The sequence below is a fragment of the Rhea americana genome, unplaced genomic scaffold (assembly GCF_003343005.1).
Source record: "Rhea americana isolate MKP2758 unplaced genomic scaffold, rheAme1 scaffold_14, whole genome shotgun sequence".
Lineage (NCBI taxonomy): Eukaryota > Metazoa > Chordata > Aves > Rheiformes > Rheidae > Rhea > Rhea americana.
In genome coordinates this window covers 5,851,271-5,859,178 of record NW_028185483.1, presented here as the reverse complement: position 1 = coordinate 5,859,178, position 7,908 = coordinate 5,851,271, and the positions used below count along the sequence as shown (strand labels likewise).

The window sequence follows — 7,908 nt, the reverse complement described above, 5'->3', positions numbered from 1 at the left end:
GAACTTTCTCTAAAAGGAGGCAACTTCATAAAAAGGAAGAAAAARAAGAAAAAAAAGAGAGCAGTAAGATATTTGGACACAGATTCATTACTCAAGTCACTTTTCAGAGATGACTAACTACATTTGCCAAATTACCCAAATTTGCCCAGTATTTAATAAAAAGTGGAAAGGAGTAAGTCAGCATTAATCTATTGGCTGATAACAGCTATTTAAGTAAATGTTGCCTTCTCATAAAAGTGTTTTTGACTGAGAAGCAAAACTGACTGATTTTGCATACATGGGACCTGAACAAATTCAGTACTAAGAGTACTAAGAGTGTCTTTACTAAGAACTAAACGAATGGGATACCAGGAAGGGAAGAGTATGACTTGGAACACAAGAAAGTTTCTCTGGCATAGGTCTCTCTATGGGTACTGTACTCTGCTCTGTGCAGAGCTTATTGCAAAAATTTGATTTAAGGTAGTGTTCTCTAAATCACAGAAATAATATGCAAAGACCTTAAAATCACTCCCCTAAATTTCATCTCTAACTACTGGTCAACAAGATACTGAATAATGAGTTTCTTTTATGTTTCCTCTCAGTAAAGCTGCTTGCCTGTACAAATTAATGAAGCCAGAGACAACAAATCTGTAATTTAACTGTTAGGATATCTAGTTGGGATACCACACAGATTCAAATTCCTGATAGAGTATGCAAATATTTTTCTCCAAACTAAAATATATACCCCGTAATATAAACTAAGGTTATCTAATCAAAGGATTTGGAAAACTAAGACAAAATAATATGATGATCTTTTAGAGCAACTCATGCAAACAGATTGTTCTACATTTTAGCGTGTAATATTAGCTTGGGAGATTTTGTACAAAACTTAAAAGATTAACATTATAACAAAACTATATATGTGTGTGTGTGTGTGTACATATATATATATATACACACATATACACACACATACATATATATATATAAACCAATGTATTCATCACTTTAACAGTAATATTGAACAATCTCAGCTACTGATAGCCACAAAGAAACTGCAGCTGTCCTCCCACACTTTCTTCCCATGTCAGTAGTAATGCAACTCAGTGAATTTCAGTATTAACAGTATTTTCTTTACAGTTAGTGAAATGAAAATCTTGTGAGTTGATTCTAAGTCTCCTAGTGCAACAAGCAGGAAATAGCGTGACTACACTTGACCCATATAATGATGAACTTTCTAATGCCACATTAATTCACCAATGACCTACAATAAGCTATCTTAACAGTAAGGCAGTTTATGTCCACCTCCATTAAATTTAAAAGCAATACTTTACAGAATTATTAAACTGTATTCCTCCAAATAACTTCTTTCTTGAACAAGTAATGTTTTGCAGTTGCCTGTATCTATCTCAAAGGCAAAATTTCATGAGTACCTGAACAGCTGTATAGTACAGTACTGCAGACAGACCTTTTAGAATCATCTGCTTTTAATGTCTGACACTATCCTATTTCTGTTTTCACACAGCCTTCTCAAATTTTAGTCATTTGCAAAGAAAATGTCCATACTGAGTATCTGGTAATTCCAGTCAAAAATAGTTGAATCAAATCAAAGAGACTAAAAAAACCCCAATACTTCTTTCTTGTGTTAAAATTTTACAGAGTCCTTTCCCCTGAACAACTTTACTTATTAAACTCACGCTTTGAAGAGGGACATGGAATCTCTACTCAGCACTTGTTAGGCCCCACCTGGAATACCTGTATCTAGTTTTGGTCTCCCAAATTCAGCAGTGACATTGAAAAATATACAGAGTCCAGCAAAGGGTCATCAAGATGATTTAAGGGCTAGATAACCTGACATATGAGGTGAGGTTGACAGAAATTGGTTTATTCAGCCTAGGGAAGAGAGGGCTTGTGAGGGGAGAGTGAGTGAATCTCAGTCTTCCAACACTTAAAAAGCAGATGCCTTTAAAAATGCAGAYGCAGGTACTCTCTTCAAAAGGATGCATGCTGAGAGGATAGGAGGCAGCGGGCAAAAGTTGATTCAGAGGAAATTCCTGCTGGATTAAGAAGAAGATTTTTCACCATGAGAGCAATTACACACTGGAATAGTTGGCCCAGAGAGTGGCAGAATCTCCCTCCCTGGGAGGGACTTGGCTTGACGTAGCCCTGGACAACCTAATCTGTGGCCTTGCTTTCAGCAAAAGTTGAACTGGCCAGTCTCCTGGGGTCCCTTCCAAGCTATTTTTTTCTATGATTCTAACCTATTACAAAGATTTATCTCTTTCAAAGTGAACTGAATGTACTTGGTTTCTATCCCACRAAAATTTCTTCAAATTTGACACACACAGAAGAAAGAAGGCATACCAGCTGTTTCAGTTTCAGCATCTAGCTTTCCTAACATTTCATTTGCATTAAACTTGTTGTAGGTGGCATTCAGGAAGACTTCTCTGTAATCATAATTTTCAGCTGTTAGTAGTCACGCATATGACATACAACTGAAAGCAGAGTGAAAATTACTTTGGTACTCTCCATGAACCCAAGCAAAATGAACAAAGAAATCCTCTGATGTGACTAGATACAACTAAAAGAGGTTAGAGGATAGAATCAGTGACCAAATTTTGGCAGAGAAAACAGATGCTAAATATAGTTTAACTTCCACAGCTAAAAATTACTTCCACATCTAACAAGATTTTCTTTTCTCACCACGTTAGGAAAGAATCTGCTTACACAAACAGAAAAAACAAAGATGAAACGGGYCACAATAAACTAAGAGCTATAGGCACTTCATTATTATTAACCTTTCTTGTATTTTTGGTTTAATTTTTCAGAAAGACATCATCTCGGATATTAAAAACTGACGTGATACACTGCAACAGCAATACAATAGAGAATTTTTGTGATTTCTCTTAGCATAAAATGAGACTTATTAAATAAGAGAGATCTAAAACATTCAAAACTTCTTAAAAGTAAGAAAATAAGTAGCAAACAAAAACACATTAAACTCTCCATGTACACTTGATGAAACAATGCAAGGTTTCCATTGGAATTATTTTATACAATGAACTTACACCTCTTAAATGCACTTTAAGATAGAACAAAACTAGCTAGAAATAACTCTATTGAGAGATGTATAAACCTTAAAAATTTAAGTTGATCATTTTGTAGTAAACAATGAGATGCATATAATTACTGCTTCAATTCTGYACAGGTTTATTAACCATTTTATTAAGTCTAAATTCATTTCAGACTTAAAGTAGTAATTCAGTCTATTACTTATAAAAACATCCACAGCATATGTTCAGATTAATAGTAGTTACTTTGGATATTTAAGTAAAAGATAAAGTCAGAGGCAAGCAGTTAAATATCTGTAATAAAAAACACAGGACTGATCACCGATTTTGAGGATTTCTGTAACAATGAACCAATGCCTTCTCCTACTCCCCCAAACAAGCATTGTATCATATAAAATGATGATAAAGAAATTTCTGTAACAGACATTTGATGAAATAACAATTTATTATATTTTTTGCTAGATTTAATAAGTACCTGCTTTCCTTGAGTTATCTAAACTATCAGTTTTGCTTTCTGGATTAGTCAACTGAAATATAAATAAAAATTATTAATGTGGTTAAATTCTAATACTATGGTTGTAAAAATCATGTATAGAATATTATACAGCAACAGATTTTGAGATACAGCAAAACAAAATTTTCACATTCAAAGTCAAAGAAAACCTAAATGAGAAATTTATAGTAGAGTCTGATGGAAAAAAAGCAAATAACAAATGCTTCACACACTATTCATTTTATATGAAAAAAACAAAATATTTTCTAACAAAGCTCACTGACTGCGGTTCTGTAGGCAATATCACTTAGACAGTTTTTTTCTGACGATGAGCTATACAGCATATGAGGCTTTCAAACAATGTCTCCCTTTCGAATGAATTCCTTTCTCTAACCAAAACATTAGACTGTATTTGGGGTATAATCTGCACAAACACATTTCTATGTTCTGATACAGATACAGTCAACACTCAAATTGTGATAGACACATTTGTTAATGTAATGTCTCTTTTCAGTTGTGGAAAGCTCTACAGTAAGACTGACCATTGCCTCCTAATAYAGCAAAGTGCACACAACAAACCCGCTCCATTATTGTAGCAGATAAACCAAATAAACTGTGCCATGACTAGCCTGTTCTATTCTTCTTAATGAGCACACAGCATAAGACACACACTATTTCAACAATTCAACAGAAAAAAACTTCCAGTGTTTTTATTTGCCTATTCTCTGGACTACCCAGTCCTGCTGGCAGAGGGGACAGCGATTATTCTGTTTCACCCACAAGGACATGCAGCAATTGTGGAAGGAATGGTTGCATTCTCCCCAGACCACTGAAAGAAATGAAAAAATGTTCCAGTTAAAGACTTAAATAGATGTCTATAATCATCATTTACAGCAAGGTCCAAACTATAATTCTCAGATGTTTACAGACATTGTAAGCTTATATGAAATTTAGATAGAAAATGTATCACCAGAGTTTTATCCACTGAGATTGGATTATTAGTGTCACTTCTCAGCTCGCTATCACCAGTCTTCACATTTATTTCCAAATGAAAAGAAATACATATAGTCTCATCTCCTTGTACAGTTCTATGATTTGTACAAACACATATATCTTTCTGACCAGGAAAAGTACAACTATCTGGCTAAGTTTTATTCACTTTAATTGCCCCAGCAGCAAAATATAGCCAATGCTCTTATCACTATCACAAAAGAGAACATTACCAAATCCTTATCTGTAATGTATCTGTAAACGTGCGATAAAAAGGCACATTTGACATGGTATATAACCTCAAAATGGGATCTCAGAGCACAAGTTGTTCACAGGATATAGTTACTTCAGCATACCAAAAGGGTCATTATTTTCCATCTATTCTTGAATAGTATCAGTCGCTTTGTTTTTTTTCCCCTAATAGTTAACAGCAATGGAACATAAGGGTGTCAAAGGAGTGTTGTAAATTGTTTTGGTTCTTATTTCTCTCTGATTATCCTAAATAGGACACTTATGAAGCCAACTACAGGTTCTGGAACAGGCAATCCCTGTTTTGGTTAATAAAACAATCATAAAAAATGACAGTGGGTTGAGATATATACCTTAATACAGAAAGGAAGAGGAGTATGGAAAGGTTTACCGCTTGGTTTAAAAGTTGACTTACAGTTGGGAAACAAAGATTATGAGAATATAGCATACATGCTAATAGATGAGTTGCAAATTTGAAGGTGTTTTGTTCTACATCGTATCTGAAGTGAATACTGATGTTATTAGTGCTCACAATAAAACAAAAGCATTACTAATGTGAAAAGACAGGCTGCAGAATTAAAATTCCAGTTTCCTTTTGAGCTTTAATAAAATTAGCCTTCCTTTCAAACTTTAAAATGCACCCTATGGAGAAAAAAGCTTCAGTTCAAAGACAATCAAATGAAATCACTACATACCAACGCAATCTTCTTGTTTGTTTTCAGCTTGACATCTAAGACAGGCATCTAAAAGTAAACAAGAACAAAACTCAATTTGATGCTCAGGATACTGTTTTAAGAATAGTTTGTCAAACAAAAATATAAACTCCAGAATCAATTTCCATAGGTAAAAATCTTACATTTTGCTGTATGATACAGCCCTTTAACATTAAACTACCCTCCTCCCTAAAATTAAAATAATGCATGTTGTACAATGAAGTATGTATCTGCAAGAGATCAAAAGGACTACAAACTGTTCAAAAAGTMTGGTGCATCTCATTGCTTTATTGTTTTCCTAACTTCTGCTGAAAAAAGCCTTCATCTTGCAGATATGACAACCAGATTTGTGCCAAGGCACTAGGACATACTAAGACCAGAGCAAGTGTACAGCCAAACCCTGATTATAGGACTTCGTTTTTCAGATGTAAGCATCTCCTCTTAAGGAAATTATTCAAAATTTTGATTTCTTTCAGCTTCTACATCTCTCACCCCCCCCCACCTACTACTACCATCTTCTTTATATGGGTTTTTTCCTTAAAGAATACCTGCATGTAATTTTCGCAATACTGACATATGCACACAAACTATTTTTAAACACTAATTTGTCTAGTAATATAATTGAAGAGATAAATGAGGAAAATATCTAACTAAAATATTTATCTTCTTTGTACATCCCAGTTTCTGTGGCTACAGGTCTGGATGACAGATTCAGGATTATATAGTAGTGACAACTTCCAGGCTTTGTACTGGGCCACACAAATACCCAGGAAATATGTCTTCTCCTTTGCTCCAACATGGACCACCACAGACCTATTTGCACAGACAGTGCGCAACAGAAAGCGTTCAACTATTATGGCAGCATACACAGTGCAAACACATCTTTGCCTACTCCAAAGAAGAGGTAATCGTTTAGACAAAAGCATCCCATGGGTGGATTTGGCCCACAGGTCACCAGTTGGAACATATTTTTCTAGAAGACAGAGAAGTAACATGATACAGGACTTTCAGTTTGAATATTTCTGCTTTCTCTACATGATACTGCAGGGTGCTTCTATTTTGGATTGACCTACCCAGATAGTCCTCATTTTTCAGATAACGCAGAAGGAAGAGCATCGGAACTTTTAAATTGTTATCCTTTCCTCATTAAGATGAAAGAAAGGTAGTAAGTAAAGTTTCCTCTTGTCTATTATCATAATTCCACAGCATCAAGGGACCAAACCACAGCAAAGATTCAGCCAAACTGCTTCAATTTACAACTTACAGTACAGCATATCAAAACAAACTGATCTGGAGTTACATCAATACGCTGGGTAGTAAGCTGGAGTAGGCTAGCAGCTGCTGTAAAAGCAGCTTACCTATCCCAGGTCTGACTTTAGAGTTTCAGCCAGAAAAGCGAAAGAGAGCGCTGAGCACAAAAATCACTACACCTATGCTAATGTCAGCTGCCTCCACTCTTGCACCCCAAGGGTGTCASTCCATCAAATGTTAAACAAATTAAGTCAGTACTGCTGCAATCCTTCCCTTTCCAGGCAGTACCTCTGCATTGCTGCTTCTTTCCCTCATGCTTCTGCTATCCTTGAAGCCCAAGCTGGTTTAAGGAATTAAATCAGTAAAGAAAATTTAGCCAGCTCACACTTCCCTCCCCTGCAAAAACAAGCAAACCAACCTTGAATACGTGGAGCCAGCTCAAGCCCTGCACAGCCTCCAACCAAAGGTTACTGCAGATGAAGTGGCTCTACAGGAGCCAGACTTCATCTGCCAGGGGCCAGCATTAAACTGCTGAAGTTGGTAATAATTAAATTTCACGTTTAAATAATCTGGCTTGCTCTACATTTTAGAAAGGGCTAACAGATTTCTCCGTTGATTTCAGAGGAAAAATACTCCCTTGGTCTAATTATGAAGAATTATAAATAAACAATTTAAAAATTTTTCTCAAAATATCTGGGTTACTTTTGTTTGAAAGCCTTTTATCTACCGTCCCCTTCAACAGGAATGATTGCTTTTGTTACAGTCATCAGTAATCAGCTGAAGCTGCCTCTCCAATAGTCCTGTCTGTGCAGAAATCACACAGCGCGSTAACAGCCGCCAGAACAGGCGAACTCGTTCCTAAAATCGCGGTTTACTTTTAGCGGACGAGGCCAGTTTCACAGCGCCGGCGCGCAGGCCCGGGGCAGCTCTGCCGCAGGCCCGGGGCGGGCCGCGGCTCGGCGCCGCCACCCGCCTTCCACGGCGGGCGAAAACGCGTCAGAAGAGACCAGCGCCGCCCTCGCACTCAGAAACGGGCAAACGCAGTGGCTGCTTCTCGGCGCGTCTCTCCGCGCGCCGCCGACGCCAGCTCCCCCTGGCAGCGGGTAGGGCTGGGCAACGCCGCGACAGGCCCTGCACTGGCGCTGGGAAAACGCGCGCACCC

The 7,908-nt window shown here is 37.0% G+C and overlaps 1 long non-coding RNA gene across 1 annotated transcript; it reads right to left on the bottom strand.

The window, feature by feature from the left end:
• Window positions 1–3,165: 3,165 nt before the first annotated feature.
• Window positions 3,166–7,294, bottom strand: LOC146599432 (uncharacterized). Its single transcript, XR_014895028.1, has 3 exons — window positions 7,165–7,294; window positions 5,478–5,525; window positions 3,166–4,372 (listed from the first exon to the last, which is right to left on the bottom strand). It is a non-coding gene; the product is annotated as an uncharacterized LOC146599432 (long non-coding RNA).
• Window positions 7,295–7,908: the final 614 nt, after the last annotated feature.